The sequence below is a fragment of the Motacilla alba genome, chromosome Z (genome assembly GCF_015832195.1).
Source record: "Motacilla alba alba isolate MOTALB_02 chromosome Z, Motacilla_alba_V1.0_pri, whole genome shotgun sequence".
Classification (NCBI taxonomy): Eukaryota; Metazoa; Chordata; class Aves; order Passeriformes; family Motacillidae; genus Motacilla; species Motacilla alba.
The window spans coordinates 1,766,908-1,785,272 of record NC_052046.1 but is presented as its reverse complement, the minus strand read 5'-3'; the positions used below and the strand labels follow the sequence as shown (position 1 = coordinate 1,785,272).

Genomic DNA, 18,365 nt, shown 5'->3' with positions numbered 1-18,365 from the left:
TGGGAGGCTCATGAAATCTCTCTCTTTTCCCCACTGTACCAGTGAAAGGTCTTCAGCAATTTCCATCCAAACAACTGTCCTTTGTGAATAACAGGACCATTCATGGAGTATAATTTTATGACCTCATTCCAGCAATTTTAGCCAAATTGTGCTTCCTCTCTTGAAGAGCTGCCTTTGGTGAGGAGAGATTGTTCACAACCACAGAAGCAACAAAAATACACATTCTTTACTTCCACAACCTGGTCTTTTTTTTTTTGGTCATTTATTTCCAAAATACCTGCTGTCTGTCAGCATGATGCTTCTGCTCTGACAGAGCCTATAACCATCACTCAAAGATCACGGCATCTCACAAGAGTTCAGTGGAAAACGAGAGCAAAAACTCCCTGGGTACATAACTGAAGTTTTCATTTGAGGATAGGGGGTAGATTAACTGAAAGAAAATTATTAAATCAGTTCTAAGGTCTCAGCTCTCTGCTGGTACAAGCAGGTGCAAATTCTAACACAGAGCCAAAGCCGGGTCTACACCCATCTCTCTGAAAGCAGCAGGATTATCACTGCAGGAAATAACATCACAGAATGGTTTGGGTTGGAGGGGACCTTAAAGCTCATCCATTCCACCCCCTGCCATGGGCAGGGACACCTTCCACTAGCCCAGGTTGCTCCAAGCCCTGTCCAACCTGGCCTTGGACACTTCCAGGGATCCAGGGGCAAGCACAACTTCTATGGGAAGCCCATGCCAATGTCTAAGTGCATATTAGGATGTAGGGAAGACTGCTTTAATTACTAGGTCGACAAGGGACAAAATATACTTTAAAATTAAGGTGGGACAGGTCAAGGGTGGTTTGACAGGAAAATGAACAAATAGCTATGCTGGATCAATGCCCCATTGCTTCCCCAGTGCTCTCCCACATCTGCATCCCTCTGCCTGTCTCCTCTCACGTTGTGAATGCTCCAGGATGCTGACAGCATCCTGCATTCTCTCAGCCTGGAATCCCACCTACTGCCAGGACCTACCTACAGACAAGAGGCTGGCCCCCCATCTTCTATCTCCTTTCCATCCCCAAATTTAACATCAGGCTTTGCTTTACACCAAGATCTGTATCTTAAGTCATTCCATGTCATCCCGTTCCACTTACCACAAACACAGTCATAATCAAAGCATAAAAAGAAGGGAGAAACAGAAATGGAGAGAGAGAGATCCCCTCCAGCAGGCATCTGTGACAGGAACCATTAATGTGCCTGTAGACCAGCAGAAAAGAATCCACCAGCTGAAGAAGGGACACCAAAATGGCAGCATGAGGGAGTATTAAGAACCAAAAGGAGAGGAAAACCATGGCCACAATACAAAAAAAACACTTTCCAAGCTACTGAAGACGGAGTAAAACACAAAAACAGTTTCTTCTCTGGCCTCTGCCTGCAGCAGGCCAGCAACAGACTTGAACAAAACCCTGGTTGCATTCCAGGTCTGATGCATTTAGGGAAGATGTGTGCTGTCCCTAAAAGACCTTGCCACTCCAGGCACACACTGTCACAGACACCCTTTGGCTCTCACAGTTACTAAATTTACTAAAAAGCCTAAGCAAAACTGCATTTTCCAGCAATAAAACCCCTTCTCTGATGGCATCAGTGGAGATCCCACTTGTGCATTAATTCAGAGGCTGCCCATTACCTATTAATTAGAGGACACTATTATGCAAATAATGACAATTAATTAAACCTTCACTTATTAATCTAATAGTCTCTTCCTTGCTGTTCTCAAATACACCCCAGGCAAGCAGCTACAATTTTTTAACTATAAAAGTGGCAGTCTATGGGCTGACACTTCTTTAAAGAATGTCTTTAATATCAAAATAAAGTAAAACTGCCTCATCTCCTGAGTGCAACTGCAATAATGAGATGTTAAACCCAATCTCTCCCAGCCTGCTGGGCGGAGGGAGATGGGATGTTTCCTTCCCAAAAAACTCATCCTTCTCCTAGGAGACTGCTTCTCCTCACTGAGCATATCTGGGCATACACAATCCTAGCTTGGTATTTCTCTGGCTTTCACCCAAATCAGCTTTATGGGAAACACAGAGCTCCTGGGAATCACAGAATCCTAGAATTTCAGGTTGGAAGGGATCTTTAAAAGTCATCTAGTCCAACATCCCTGCCATGGGCAGGGACATCCTCAACTACATCAGGCTCAGAGTCCTGGTCTTGAATATTTTCAAGGATGGGACATCCACCACTTCTCCAGGCAGCACAGGGAAGCACTTTTGCATCACTCTTCCTCCTCCTCCAACAACCACATCTTTGCACTGCTTCAGCACCCTGTGTTGCAGGGACAAGGTGCCTCCTGAGCCACAGCCTCCCCCTGAGATGCACCACCTCCTCTGACTGCCACGTGTTTTGCCATGCTCACGTGTGTGCTCTACACCACACCACCAACGTGCAGCACAACTCTGAGGCAATTTTCAAGAGCCACACTTACTGTCACCGTGGCAAACCACCCTCTGGCTTGTGTTTTACCCCTTGCATTTCTTTTTCCTACCATACAGGGACCTCATTCTTCCCAGGCTGTGTGTGCAGAGCCAGGGCACGGCAGGCAGGGCTGGGAGTGCTCGTACTCACCGATGTCATCGTCTGCCAGCGTGAGGGATGGGGGTGCCTTGTTCTGCAGCTCCTGACGTGACTCAGAACAGCCTGGGAATTACACTTGGAATAAGTGATTAAAAACCCTGACTTACTCCTCCATTACCACGCAGGGGCAAGGCTCTCAGCAGCACAGCTCAGAGCTGCGCCCTTCTAAATGAGAGCAAAATGAGGAGAAACCAGAGCTGGTACTCCTCCAGACTGTTCCCTGGGTATGTGGAGGTGGGAATAAGGGCTTGGAAAGCCCTCAGAAGGGAACCACCAGCATGCATTTCATCACTCTCTGAACCCCAGCACAGAGTCACCTCCTTGAAAAAACACTTCTCCAAGATGCCAGCCTCCTCCAAGCCAGTAACTGCAGGCAGTAGCTCTTTGCAAAAACCAGAGGCACTGCAGTCATTCTGAAATGCAGGTGCCCAGACCCTCAATCATATGTTATATCTATCTCAAACATTAAAATAAGCAGCTTGGATTTTCTTGGTAGGGAGGGAATCCTGGTGGGAAGAAGGAAATAGGATTTCAGAGGAGGAAACGCAGAGCAAAGGAAGGGTTTGAAGGGGAAGGGAGGAGGCCCCTTGACTAGAAGCAAAAAGCTGCAGCAAAATAAACTTTTTCAGATGGTCTCGTGGGGATTTGTGGCCTGAAATTCCAGCCACCTCCACCCACGGACAAGAAAAGAGCTGGAGCAGCAGAGACCTGGAAGATCCACCCTCGGCAGTCTGTGATCACGGGCATCAGCTGGCCTTACAAATCTCAATCACAAGGAGTATCTTGGCCAATTCCCCTCTATTTTTTCTGAAAAGCTCCATGCTGTTGCAGCCTCATATTCCCAAGTGCTTCATAAACCTCCCAGAGCTAGGGAGAAAAGTATTGTCTCTGCCTTCCCCAGGTGGAAGTAAGTGCTCAGGAATTCAATTAGCAAGTAAGAATGCTCAAGCCTATGTGCTTGAGTCTCCCACATGGAATTAACTTAGGGGCTTCACAGCTGAGGACCAGATAAACAAGAGATTCCAGCCCTTTATTTAGGTACCCACCAAAACCAATTTCGTCTAACTCAGCCTAGAGTGGCTTGGTCAAGGCCATGCATGGAGCCTGAGCAGAAATTAATTGTGAAGAACCCAAAGAAGATTTAAAAGGGAGAATAAAAGCACTCTCCTTCCCAGATCTGAATTACTCTGCATTAACCCAAGCCTGTTCTGTCCTGAAGCACCGAACCACCCATGGAGCAGCTGGAGCTCAAGGCTTGCCCTTTGCTCATCAGCAGAAATGAGCCCCAGTGCAACATTCAGCTCCAGCCTCCTGGCAGAACAGACTGAGCTGTGTGCTCCTGCCTTGGCTGCCAATTCCTTAGCCCAAGTCCTCTCCTTCTGGAGCCATTCCCACCTCCCACCAGCTACACTGTACACAGTGATGATACCACATCCCAGCAGGATCACAGAATCCCAGAAGAATTCAGGTTGGAAAAGACCATCAAGTCCAACCTGTGCCTGACCCCCATGTTGTCACCAGAGCACTCAGTGTCATATCCAGGCACTCCTTGGACATCTCCATGGATGGGGAGTTCAACACCTCCCTGGGCAGCCCCTTCCAATGTCTGGCCACCCTTTTCATGGAGATGGACACTCCTCAGCTATAGTCAGGTTAACTGGATGACCATCCAAGGCTCCCCATCTCTTTTTCACTGCCCCAAAACTCCTTCATTTACCTCTTCCCTTCCACGCAGTTGTCCCACCCATGCCAATCCATCGCTGCCTTCTATAAAGTTTTCAACTATCAAGTAACAAACTTTGGTGCTCCTTGTATTTGAAAAGAAAGGGGGAAAATCCAAGCCATTCGTTATTTTGAATTTGGCATTTTGTGCAGGTTTTATGAGGCAACTATCTAAAAGTCTGGAAAGTTAGTGTAAGTCAGGATCATTTCACTGCAGACCTTAACATCCTCCACCTCCTGAAGGACAGAGACATCAGAAGAACCACAGCTACTGGCTTTGGGCATTGCCTGAATGTTGTATCCTTACAATTCCCTGACCATATTACAGAGGTCCACAGACCTTGCCAGGAGGGCATATTATCATGCTAGGCCAGCTACTGCTACTTCACTTGCAACATCAAAAACAATCCCTGCCCTGGAAAAGGAGAGAGATGCTCCACAAGCAAGGCAGTGGAAACACAGAACCTGGAGTGACCTGTTGTGGCCAAAGGAGGGAAACACCCCAGTGTCCCCCCAGGGAACTCTCACCTCCTAGGATGAATTACAGCCCTCAACATCAACTTTTTGCCATTTGTCCTCACCTTACTTCCTCCCACAAGCTGACCAGTCTGTAGTTACCTGTTCTGCAGCAAGTGTGGAGATCAGCAGCACGCCCAGCTCTAAGAGCTGACTGATGCCAGGATCCAGGAGGAATCAGAGACAGGTTAGAGGTGGAAGGGCACACTTAAAGGTCATCTAATTCAACACCCTGCCATGAACAGGGACATCCTCAACTAGATTTTTTGCTCAGAGCCCCATTCAATCTGGCCCTGAATGCCTCCAGGTATGGAGCATGCTTCACCTTTCTGGGCAACCTGTGCCAGTGTCTCACCAGCCTCATTGTAAAAAGCTTCACCATTTTGCCTACTTTAAACAGACTCTCTTTTAGTTTAAAACTGTTCTCTCTTGTCCTATTGCAACTGCCCCTGCTAAGGACTCTGTCCCCATCTTTCATGTAGACCCTTTAGGCACTGGAAGTGGCATTAAGGTTTCCCTGGAGAGAGGCTGAATGCTCCCAGCTCTCCCAGCCTCTTCCCATGGCAGAGATGCTCCATCTTATCCCAGTCCCCTGCAAGCCAAAGTGATGTGCTCCAGCATGGGACACATCATGGTCCCACAGCACATGGGGCAGCAGTCCAACATGAATATAAAAGTGTGTGCAGTGGTGCTTGTGTGTGCCTGTGCGATTGTGAGAGCACAGACTGTGCAGCCACCTCCTCCCAGACTCACACCAGCACCTCCCCATCTCCTCCAACACCAAGCACAGCCCTGCCAGGATGTAAATCCACACCAACTCCAACGCCTTCAATCGCTCAGCCTCGTCCTTCTGCCTACCACAAAATGGGAAACAGCCTTGAAATAATGACTGTAATTACAGTTTGGTAGGTCTTAAAAGTAGCAGAGAAAGACAGCCCTCCTCTTCATGACATTCCCAGTATAACATGTCACAACAAACAGCCCAAGGGAAATCTGTGGAGCTGGACGTAAATATTTTGATGTGCTCATGATAAAGCTTCTTGGTACTTACTGTCCACTGCCAAAAAATTGGGCTGCTCCCCATGCTTGCAGCTCTACTCAGGCATGAGCCCTCATCTGATGTACACCAGGGGCCCCGCAAAATCCACCTGCTCCTAGGAGTATTTATGACTTTCCACTGAAAGAGGGCTATGTTCTTTTTCTGTTTCATTTAAAATAAAATAAAAAATTAGAGAGTGGACAGGCGGCTAGGAATTCCTGAGGTTTGACAGCCCATAATCAGAGACGAACTCGCCTGAAATAGAAGGAAACAAGAAGGAAACAAGCCCCTGAGCTGCTCCCCGTTCATTTTTAGCAAGCAAACCAGGTGAGCACAGCAACTGCTATTTACTCTCTGAGTCACGGGAAACAGCACTCAGATGCTTTGCCAAAGCTTTGCAAGACGGTAAAAAAGTGAAATATAAAATGAAAAAAATCATACAAACTATTTGAGGCAAAGTCTCAGAGCTTGCAAATTCCCTGTGAAATCCAGGCTTGGGATAACGAAGAGCTCCAGGGCTGAGGTCAGGCTGCTGCAGAGCACCTGCACTTAGCAATGCATCATTGACCAAATTCTGCTCGGGGCATCAAAGCCCCACAGACGTCACCGGCTGCACAGTCTGGCCCAGTAACCCGTAATTTCCCTGTAATCAGAAGCAACAGGGTGAGAGTTTGAGTGGCCATGCATAATGCATGTCCTCTGGCACGGCTCAGGGAGCGGGAGATGAGCACCACAGCTGGCAGCACCAGCCACAGTGCTGGAGAACTGGACACCCCAAAACCCACAGAGCAGCTCCAAGTGGCCTGTAACACCCAAAAGGCTCACCTCCCCTCTCTGCTTCCAGCTTTTCCCCCATATTCCCCATGCAGCAGACACACAAGGATGATTTCACTGTGGCTGGTACCTACCTGCTCGTAGGTATCTGCTGATTCTCAGCCTGGGTGAGGGCTGAGCAGGTTGCTCAAACACATCACCCTCTCTCTCAGAGAGTATGGGAAAAGCCAGTTGAATAGTTTATCAGCTGTAAGCATCACTCACTTTTCCAGGTATGACATGCCCCACACTCAAAAGTCTGTGGTAGTTTCACAACACTATGAAATTGCTCCCCTACAGCATGTTAATGCTACTTTCCTTCCAATTCCCCCTGCCAATCCACCATCAACCTCATCATTATCATCAGCCCAGACACCTTCCTGCCATCCAGCATCCAGTATACACCCCTAGACATCAAGTTCCATCCCTCACCCCAGCTGTGACATCCCCATCTTTATCCCCACATGAAGGGAAGCTGGTTTTATTCTGCTTTTCACTTTATTTTCCCTCATGTATTCTTCCCCAGCCCTCTGATCCCTCATTTCCTGCACTCTTGGTCCTTCCCTAAAAATCCTACTAAGTTATAGACATCCCTGGAAACCTCTAGAGCACCTTATAACTAGTTCTACACAATCCCAAAACACTCTTCTCCCCAAAACAGTAATAAACTCACTCCACCAAGAGAAACCATGACCTTCAGCTCACGTGGCTTTCCAGAAAGAGACTTCCTCACCTGGACACCCACAGGTGGATTTCATTCCAGGCCCAAGGTTCTAACAGGTCCCTTCCCCATGTGGAGTCACAACTCCACTGGCACAGAAGCCAAACTGGGAGCACGTACCAGGGACTCCCTCCTCTGTTTTGTATCAAAAAGGCACAGGACTGAGCCCAGAAATCATCCAGGTCCACCTGCCTGGGGCACCAGCTACAATGCCAAACTTGGCCACACCATGGTGAAGCAGAAGATCCTTCAAAAGGTTCCTGTAAGCCAAGGATGATCATTATGTCAGCTGCAAACAGCCTGGACCATCTGCTGGAAAAGGACAGCCAATAAAACTCCCCAGAAATGGTGGTTAGGTCCTGCTGCAGCCAAAAGATCTGGGTTTGTCTGGCAGGAGGGCTCTCCTCGATCACAGAATTACCAGCCTTTCATGTACCACCAGGGTGTAACCTTAAAATACACCTCCTTCGAGTGATCAGTGCTGAGCACACCCCACGCCATCACTGCTGGAAGAGGATCAAGTGAAATCGTGACAGACCTACCAAAAAAAACACGTGAACAGAGCACCTGGAGAGCACTGGGTGCTTCCCAGTCCAACCTCGAGCCAAGACCAGCGGTGGAAGCAAGGAAAGAATCAAAACTTGAGGTTGCTGAAGCAGAGCAGACCAGACAGTCAACATCAAGTGATGTCTGCTACTGCAAATCTGCCAGCAAAGAAAGGGAAAGCCCACCTGACAGACACCTCTGGCTGTGAGACTCAGCACATCCAGGGAAGGTCGGCAGACAGCAAGTGGGAGAGAGGAGGGCAGATGGCACAAACTGGGACCTACTGGAAAATGTCTGCAAGAACCAGTTTTTTACAGAAAACAAGGTCTCTAGCAACAGTCCTCTTTGTGAAGACATCACTAAGTGCTGCTCAGGAGATCTGTTTTCAAAAATTTCACTCAAAGTTGAGGTTTGCTTTTGGGAAGGAAGACTGATGTATCTCTGCCCTTGCTCAGGCTACATCTCTCTGCACAGAGGATGGGACAACAAAAGCCTTCCCACACCACCAATAGCATCTTTCTCTTTGCCTTTCTCTGTTCTGAACTTGCACTACCAGGTATCACAGATATATTCAACCCCTCTCCCCCCTACCCAAGCTGCAGCAAGGGGTGGGTGAGCTCCATGCATCAACTGGGGTGCAAGACCCTAAAACAATCTTGGTCAGACCCTGTGAGATTGCCTATGTGGTTTGTATAAATAAATTGATGGGGAACCAAGGAGCAGAAGGGGATTTCAGAGGGGGAAAACCTAGTGACAGATCTACAGCTTGAGTAATCTTTACCAGGCTCTGCCACTGTCACCAGCCACGGACCTTCTCCCAGGATATGGGGCCACCACGAGCTCTTCACTTGCAAGTTCCTCCCCACTCTCAGGAGCAGAGAGACTTATAGACACAAACAAACACCTCTGGCTCCCCAGGAAACAAATTAGTTTTGTGAAGTGCACCACACCTCGGAAAGACCCATGTCCTTCGCCCCACTCCATGTCCTGGCATGCCAGCACACAACACACACAAAATACAACCTCAAGTCCAAAAAACACACTATTACCTAAACCCCCCATGCCCTCCCCACATGCTGAGCAGACCACAGGCACCACTCTCCGGGGCATGTCTGGTACTGGGTTATAGGGGTTAAACTTTATGGCCTCAAAATCAACATTTTAAACCCAAAAGAGGAGGTGGAGGGGCATGACAGCATGCCATGCCCTAAGCTGTGCGCTCCAGCACTCAGGGAAATATCACCTGAATTCTCACACAAACCCACCCAAGCCCCGCAGGTGCACCAAGGAAATCAAAGCAAAAACTGAGAAAGTGAAAATAAAACCTGAGAAAACTGAAATTAAACCTAAGAAAATTAAAATGCAAACTACCTCCTGCAATATGACGGCTCCCTGGATCAGTTGCTGTACGTCCTCGGGAGTTTTTGGGGAGAACACCTCCACATCAGCAAACCAACAGTACCGAAATGACAGCACCCCATCTTCTGCCTGCAGAAGCTCCAGCTGGTGGGATTTTTTCCTTTTTTTTTTTTCCTACAGCGGTTTGACTCAGAGGTCTGGCCAGACTCACAGCTCTCAAATTCGTTTAATAAATCATCTCCGAACCCCGCCCAGAAGCAAAAGGCAAATCTCTGTCTCCCAGGCACCTCCTGATTGGACTAACGTGCCTCTTGCTAATGACCCTGCGAGGAGTAGCACGGCTCGAGTGACGTGTTTATGAAGATAAATATTTTAACTTCACAGTTTAGCGCTGCAAACTCGTTCCAGCCAGAGAGTCTCTTTAAGTTGGTTCCAGGAGAAAATGCCTCGATAATTAAATTTTTATTTTTGTTTTAATCCCCCCCCCCCTTTTTATTTTTAAGCTATGAAGTATTAATTGCAGTGAAATACGTGGCGTGTCTTTCAGGTGCAATTAGTGGCTGCTGGTGGATGGGAAAAAAACCTGGCTGGTGAAGCCCAGGGAAGGGATGGGAGTGATTTCTCCCCTCAGCAGAGGGAATGCAGCACTTTGCCCTATCTAATCTCACTATAGCAACGGGAAGACCTTGGCAACCCCGATCTTTACGGTTATTAAGATGGGAGCGGGAAGAGTCGGGAGCACAGTGCCGAGGGATGCTCGGCCGGGAGCCCAGCTGCTGAGGAAATAAAGCATCCTGTCTGGCTCGGGGGGATGCAGGGTCTGCCAAGCTCCCAGGGTGGGGCAGTAGCCCAAGGCTGGTTCCCCAAAACTTTTTTTTGTAGTGGCTTTTTATGCCAAAGAGCATTTTTATGCATCTCCTCATCACACCCTGGAGAAGGATCTACAACTCCTGATGCTTGGACCTGCTGGAGGAAGCCACAGAGATGGTCCAAGGGCTGGAGCCCCTCTGCTCTGGAGCTAGGCTGGGGGTGTTCACCTGGAGAAGAGAGACCCTTTTTCTCTCTTAGAGCACCTGCCAGTAGCTAAAAGAGGTTTCCAAGAAAGATGGGGACAAACCTTTTAGCAGGGCCTATCACAATGATGATTTTAAATTTAGAGAAGGTAGGTTTCAACTAGGCAGAAGGATGGAATTTTTACACTGAGGACAGCGAGGCTCTGCCACAGGGTGCCTAAAGAAGTTGTGGCTGCCCCATCCCTGGAAGTGTTCAAGACGAGGCTCAGTGGGGCTCTGAGCAGTCTGGTCTTTTTCAAGACATCTCTCCTCATGGCAGCAGGTTGGAGAAGATGATCTTCCAACTCTAACTATTCAACTATTCCCTGGTTTCCCCGAGAATCCGAGAAGATGCTGCTCTTAGGACCAGGGGCCAAGTCTGCATGCAGCTGCTGTACCTCAGTCTCAGATTCAGGCACAAGGACATGCCCAGACAGGATGGGGACAAGGAGGCTCCCCCATCACTGCCACCCAGCCCGGGGCTGCCAGCAACCTGCCCCACTGCCATCTCCAGAGATTGCTCACTCTCAGTTCCCACCAGGATGATTCACACTCAAATGCAAAGGCACAAAGTGCTCAGATCAGTTTATTGCAAAATAGTACATCCTGGTGACTGCCTGGCCCAGAGCCACTTCAGTCCCAGGCTCCCAGACAGCAGGGACAGCCCCAGGGCTAACCTGGAGGCCACCAGCTCCTGCCCACAGCTTGGTCCCACCTGGACAGAGCAGAGAGCTGTGGGAGCTCTCCCCTATCAAAAAGGGATACTTCACTAAAACCTCATTAGTCCTGCATCCTCCTGAAAGGGGACTTCAGGCTGCTGGAATCTGAAAAACCAGACCCTGCAGCTCACTGACCAGCCCTGAGTATCTCCCACCCCTTCTGCTGCACCAACTCACCACAACAGGCTACTGACTCAGGGAGGGCTGCCTGGGGACCCTCCAAGGCTCAACTGCTTCTACTACCATTCACACTGCCAATAAAATAACACAAATAATCCACTGCAAACTTCCAAGGCAGCGTGAGTCAGTCTTTTTGGTGGCAGAAGTTGTTTGTCTCTAGCTCTGCTCTTCTTGGCACCTCAAAGTCCTGGGATCACGTTCCTCCCACAGCTTCCTCTACTATCAATTTCCACACAAATTCAGCTGTTTCTTTCCTTCCAGCATCCTGATTAGCCCAAAGTTTCTTCACCAGGCTCTAAAGAACTGCCCCACAATCCAACCCTAGCAGAGGTGCATGCCCACAGCTCACACCAGCTGGGACAGCCCTTGGTGCTCCATGCTACCTTCCACTCCCCAGCCAGACTACTGGAACTTTTCCCACCACCAAAGTCCCCAGCTGGCAGTTCCAGCCACATTCCTCGTGATCCCAGCATTAACTCCTCCAGGGTTTTACCAGCATTACAACATACAGCAGGCAACTGGGCCAAATCCAGGCAGAAGTAGATGCTGCTGGTCATTTTTTCCAAGGAAAAGAAAGAGAGGAAGCCCCCACTTAGCTCTGTTGGGTGAAAAACATCAAGGCAGGCAGTGTTAAAATACCATTATGAATGGAGAAACAGAAGGGGAAAAAAAATGCTAGATTAAACAAAGCTATTTGATTCCCATTCAAGAAAAACTTTGATCTACGATTCCCACCCCGCAGCCAGCTCCTCAAAAGGTGAATATTGACCAACTTCCACAGAACTCTTCAGATGGTGAATAGGGACCAAATTACACGGAGCTCTGCTGATAGTCACCTACACATCCAACCCCTCAGGACTCTTCTGAGTGTACAAAAGAGGTTTTGCTCGCTTCTATTTTTTATTTTTGACTGGGCTGGAAAGTACCTCAGTCAAAACACACAGCGCCCTTGGTGCACATTAAAACCAAAAGCTCTCAAAGATAAATGTCAAGATTTTAATAACTTGACCTTATCTGGCCAAAACCAGCGTGCTGCCACCCTCCCTGTGTCCCCTCCACCCGGGCAGGGACCAGGCTGCCAGCAGGCTGCCAGGCCACATCCCAGCAGGGGGAATGCTGCTGGGTAGAGAGCAGTGGTGGTAAATCAAGAGACAGTGTGTCATCCCAGGGCCCCTTCCAGCCTCAGACACCCGCCAGCACCAGGGACCAGCAGCCTCTTTATCTTGTCACTGGTGACTAAGAGCATCTCTGGCATGACGGTGCCACAAAAATACAGGTGAAGGGAAATGGCCCTTTTCCAAGGAGGGACGGATCCTTTATTACATCCTGTGTGTCTCCTATATTACTGAAGGGAAAGCCATGAAGCATGCGATCCTTTCAGGTTCTCTGAATCCACTTAGATTTTATCTCTGGAGCTGGAGCTTTCCAGGAATGAAATAGCTGCAAGACACAATGTGGATGAAACGAAATCAAATAGAGAGTCTCCAACATGAAAGGCAAACTAAAAGAATGACAGCACTATTTATACGGAAGGAGAAATAAGGAGGAAAGGAAATTAAAAGCAATTAAAGGGAATTAATTAGAAGGTATGATGAAGCTATGAAAGAGGAAAAACAGCTATGCAGAGTTCACTAAATACCCCCAAACTTTTAATTGTCACACTTGGAACTGCAAGCCCTGGAGGTTCAAAACCCCCCTGGCAGTTTCCAAACGAAAAAAATTCCCATGGCTTAAACAAATTACTTCTTTGCCTGTAAGTCTGAATGGCAGACAAGATTCTGAGCTTCTACTCCAAATCATGAAGACAGAAGTTCATCCTGCTCTCCCCTTCAGTCCACTGACCAGGATGGACAGCCCACTCCATCATCTGATACCAGACATTGGGGCTTCAAGTTAAATGTCCCAAGATTTGGGCTGAATCATTTGCATCTACCCAATGTTCCTGGTAGGGTTTTCACAGGGCCCTGGGGGTTTTGGGGCCACCATCTGTGCCTGAAGTCACCAGGATGAGACTTGCTGCTGGGTTAGTCCTGGGGGAGATGGCTGGCACCTGGAGCACCTCACCTCTCATCAAAATGCACTGTCTGCATTTCCACTAAAACCTAACAGTCCTCTCCACGGGACCACAGCATGGTTTGGGTTGGAAGGGACCTTGCCCACCACCTCAACCATCAGCAGGGACACCTTCCACTATCCTGGGTTGCCCCAAGCCCTGTCCAGCCTGGCCTTGGACACTTCCAGGGATCCAGGAGCAACCACAGTTGCTTTGGGAAACCTGTGCCAGAGCCTCACTACTCAAAGAAGAATTTCTCCCAATATTCCATCTAACTCTGCCCTCTGGCAGTTAAAAACCTGATCATCCCCAGTTCTGAGCCAGAATGAGGTTCTAAATCAAAACGTTGCCATGCAAAGGGCTGCAGGGAGCAGGAGTCCCCTGTTTCTCCAGGCCTTCCCTTTGCCAACCACCTTGGTTTTAACCCTGAGAAGTGAGGAAGTTCCCTCTGGAGATCAAAAAGTCCCTTATTAAGGGAATAGTGGTGATGGCTGGGAGGAGCAACAAGAGGTCGTAAAAAAAAGCAGGCAGACAGTGTTTGTCTTGGCCTCCTGGACATGTATTATTTTCCTGGGATGCAAGCTCCAGCCCCACACTGAAGGCAAGGATGCATGAAACAGAGACGGGGCTGCCTTGCCAACGTGGAGTTTGTTTCGGAATAAACTCACCCGGCATTTCCGTGCAGGAAGGAGACAGTGGGGCTGCACAGCCCGGGCTGCTGAAGGGTGCCTGGGAAGCACCAGCCAGATCCTTCAGGCTTGGGGCGCATGCACAGCATCCAGGCAGCATCCCAAAAAAACCCACACGGGGAGGTGGGCAAAGTTTAAAGCTCCCTGCGCTCTTCCCATGCTGCCCATCCATCCATCCATGCCCGATTCCATCACTACAAGGCAGACCAAGTACAGGTCTATAGGGACTGTGCCAAAGGCTCTGTCCCCATGCCCTGCACCAGCCCTGCCACCCCCTCTGCTTCGGCCACCACTCCACTGCGGTCTTCAGAGACCCACAAAGCCCTGGCTGTGTTTAATTAAGTGACCTCACGGTGATTTACACAACAATCACCCTGTTTCCTAACATACCAGCTTCAGGCAGCTCCCTCCAGTGACAGAACCACACTACTCCAAGGAAAGGGAGAGTTTCGTTATCAGTTACCCATTACAATTCAGAATTTTTAAAAATCTTCTTTATATTAAAGGCACAGCTAATCTGACACAAAAGTCAACTCATTTTTAACACAAATCTAGGAACGAAAATTTTCTTTTTTTTTTTTTTTCTTGGACTGTTTCATGCTTTGAAGTTAATTGTAACTATTTAACTTTACACTTCACTTGCTCAGAAAGTTACAAGCCTCCCAGATCTCCCTGGTTCATTTGGGACCAGGGTTTGAAAGTTCAAAAGTCACAGTTCTCTCTAGCCCAGCTTCCATTAGGGAGATTATTCTTCCCCGAGATTGTGTCTTGGGGAAGGTCTGAATCACAGGGCTGGATCCTGCTCTTGGTTACACAGAGTTACAAGAATTGCAAGAAGGGGAGGAAAAACAAAGCTGGGCTGGACTGGCAAGCACCAAGCCTCCTGCTGTGGGACTGGACAAGGGCATTTGGGACTTTTGAGCAGAATGTTTATGCCCCTGCAACAAAGCAGAGCCCTGTCCCAGTGCTGGATATGTCAGGCACTGGAGCAAGTTAGTAAAATTAATAGCAATAACCAAATTGTGCTTGGCAAAGTCAACAGAGCATCCACTGGTGGCCTTGCCTACATGATGGATGGAAAAGTTTTAGCTGCAAATCCCTGGTGATGCTCAGGAAGACCCTCTCCTGCTCTGGGGTGTGCCATGGATGACATTCCTCACTCCTAAATTAGGGGAACCTCCTGTTCCTCACTGCCAAATTAACTCAAACAAAGCAGTGAGGGAACAGCTCATCCCATGGCCAACACCAGGCACTGCTGGGACAACAAGTTTGAGAACAACCCCCTGCAAACAGCCCGCATCTCCTTCCCCCCAAACCCTCCCAGCTTGTCATCCACCCACAGGAGAAAAATAAAAGCTTTGGGCTTTTAGTTAAAAGAGAAGAGCATCAAATCAGAGTCTTGCCATCCACACTGAGAACACATGCAGCACCTACAAGGAAGAAATAAGTTAAAGCCACCAGATCTCCAGGCCAATTCCAACCAAATCCTGAGGAGCCACCAGATCATTCTTACACACTCCTACACACACAGGCACCAAAGGGACAAAAGGAACTGCCTGGCAGGGGAGGAAATGGAACAGCTTCAAGAGAAGGGCTGCACTCACAGGGGACTTGGTACAGAGAGATGTCAGTGTGCAGTGCCTCCTTCCTGGCTCTGCTGCCTGCAATATGCAGGCAAACACAAACCAAGAGCAGGTTTTGTGCTGGAGCAGAATCTGCCGGAAGATTTCCTCAGTGCATCTCAAAGGAAGAGGACTTTCAGCAACTGGCAACCTGAAAATTCAGGAGGAAACCATGTGTGGTGAGGCTCTGATGCAGGTTAGTGCAAGGAGAGCATCGCCACTGTGGAACCAGGCGTGGAATGGGCTGGTGGTGCTCACGCCCCTGCAATAAGGTTTTGAGGAGAACAGCGTTTGATTTGGGTTGGGTTTTTTGCCTGCTGAGTCAGGTTGCTTTGTGAATCAGCCCATTTCTTGCAGGGACCCAGGACAGGAACCCAAGAGATACACCTCAGCTGCACCTCTACCTAACACCACTGGAATCAGAGGGCACAGGAAGATGTTCACCTTTAATCTGGGGAACCTGCAATGGATCAACACCACTTTTTCCTTATCAAAGCAGCAGAAATTTCCAGCTTACAAATTAAAAGACTGCAGCCTGTAAGCAATCAGCATACACTTCCCACTGCATAAGGCTATCCTCATCAAAATAACTGTAAACCTATTTTTTAAAGCACAGTCTTACAGAATTATTCTGCCTCGGCTCCACTGAGCTTGCAGGGCCCTGTATTTGTTCCTCAGCTGAGACAGTTGCAAGTTAAGCGCTGAATGGCAGTGTTGCTGCTACAGGGATTGTGCAGCTAAATAATTCAGTAACCAATTACTGTTTAACAATATCCCTCCCCATCATCCCAGCGACGATCCATCATCCCAGGCCAAGAGAGCCCAGCAGAAAGGAGGCAGCGAGAGGCCTCCTTGTGATGTAAACACATTGACTCGTGTATAATATACAACTTATTGATCAGAAGACAAGGTATACGGCACATTTTATTGCATGCTAAATGAGGGCTGTAATGAATTGCTGCTTGCCTCCAGGTCATTTGTTTGATTGCCACCTAAGCAAACTGGTGAGGGCGAAAGGTCCTGCCTCTGGGGCAGGTCCTCGGTGAAATGAGCTGCTGATCAAGAGAAACATGAGAAACAGAAAGCAGGACAGTCTAATGCTCTTTCTATGCATGAAGAACAGGGAATCTGGTCTTCTCCCCCATCCCCAAAATGCACAAGACACAGCTGTAGCTCATGCTTTCACCAAGAGCATCGGGGCCACTGCCCCCAGCCAGGTCTTCAGCAAGGGCATCCAGTGCTCCCCAGCTCAGATTCACCTCGCTCAGGACCTGGTCCTCCCAGCCTGTCTCTGTGCCTGCACTGGGATCTGAAAACAAAAAAAAAAAAAAAAAACCAAAAACTGGGGTGTGAAGAGCTGACTTCACATTTAAAGAGTCAGGGATACAGAGCACACATGACCAGCTGCCCCCCTGGCTATGAGACAAGGGCTGAACCTGTTCCTCATGCTGGGCATCGCCAGAGCTCACCCAGCTTTTCTCCACCACCGTGGCTCTGCAGAGAAACACGCCTGGTTTTTAAAGATATCCCTCCTGCCTGCTCGGTTCCTCCTTTGTGTGGCTCTAAAGCTTTCTTCTGCGCAGCTATAAAAGGGTGTGAGAAAACTTGGAAAGGAAGCCCTGGGTGGTACAGACAACTGGAACAAGGAGCAATCTGTGCCCGGGGCAGGGGAGGGGGTGGCAGAGCCCACATGGTGCCAGGCTGAATGGCTGCTGGGGAGGAAATGACACACCACACTATCCTGCTTTTGTCCAGGGGCGAGACCAAAACGCTCCAGAGGAAAAAGAAAAACCAAAAAGGGATTATTCTGCCTTGTGCTCTCCCTCCCCTCGCCCCCCTGCCACCCCCAAGCAGGCTACAGGTGACTGCCTCCGCATCCTCGCTCCAGTGGACCGTGGGGCATCGTGATCTGAGCAGCATCTGGTTTGCTTTAGCATCAGGCTTATACGTCCATGCTCCTCAGGTTTCTCCCTGCTTTTTAATTAGGAATCATGGCCACGAGGCCACCCATTGCTGGGTCCGGCTGGGCGGCAGAGCCCAGGTGCAGGAACACCCTGCTCCGCTGCTCCCACTGGAGCTGCCAGGGAAATGCCATGGGCAGGGGGGACAGGCAGTGTCCCCCAGCCCTGCCTGTGTGCAAGCTGACACCCAGCACACAACAGCTGAGGTGCCCACACTGCTGGCCTCCCCAAAACCTGTCTCCCAAAGGGCTGAGGCTCCAGCAGAGTCCCGGCTGCACTCTCTGGAAAAATGAAGACTTAAAAAACTTTTTGGCCTCGTTTTTCCAAGGTTAAGCTCAAAACTTGGGTGTTTTCCAACCCCGCCACTCTCAGCTCTCCTTCTCCCATATCAGTGATCCCTCCTTCACAATAGCTGTGGGATTTCCCCGGTGTCCATCACTGGGGTAATCCTGTCCCCAAGGAATTGTCTCCCCCTTCCTCACAACTGAGGCTTGTGCTAGGGTCAGATCTTTCACCTGCAGCTTGTGAACCATCTTCCAAATGCCCAAACAACTTCTGAAGCTTCACCCCACCATATCACATGTTTTTTTCCAATCTCTTCTCTTTTTCCTGGTGTTTTGGTATCTCACCCAATGTGTCTTCCCTTGTAAAAAGACCAGAACTGACACTTTTATTACTCAGCCAAAACTCTCTCTGTATCTGGGCCACCTCTCACTCCTCACTTCAAGCATAATGAAAATGAACAAGGCACAAT

General features: G+C 48.9%; 1 protein-coding gene across 5 annotated transcripts in view; it reads right to left on the bottom strand.

The window, feature by feature from the left end:
• ZBTB7C (zinc finger and BTB domain containing 7C) overlaps positions 1–18,365 on the bottom strand; it is a 145,208-nt gene that overhangs the window by 115,174 nt on the left and 11,669 nt on the right. The window contains exon 1 of one of the 5 annotated variants that reach the window (XM_038124911.1): positions 9,348–9,583. The exons of the other annotated variants lie outside the window; for them this stretch is intronic. The gene's annotated coding sequence lies outside the window, so the exon portion shown is untranslated. Of the gene's footprint in view, positions 1–9,347; positions 9,584–18,365 lie in introns of those variants that run through there. 5 annotated transcript variants of the gene reach the window in all.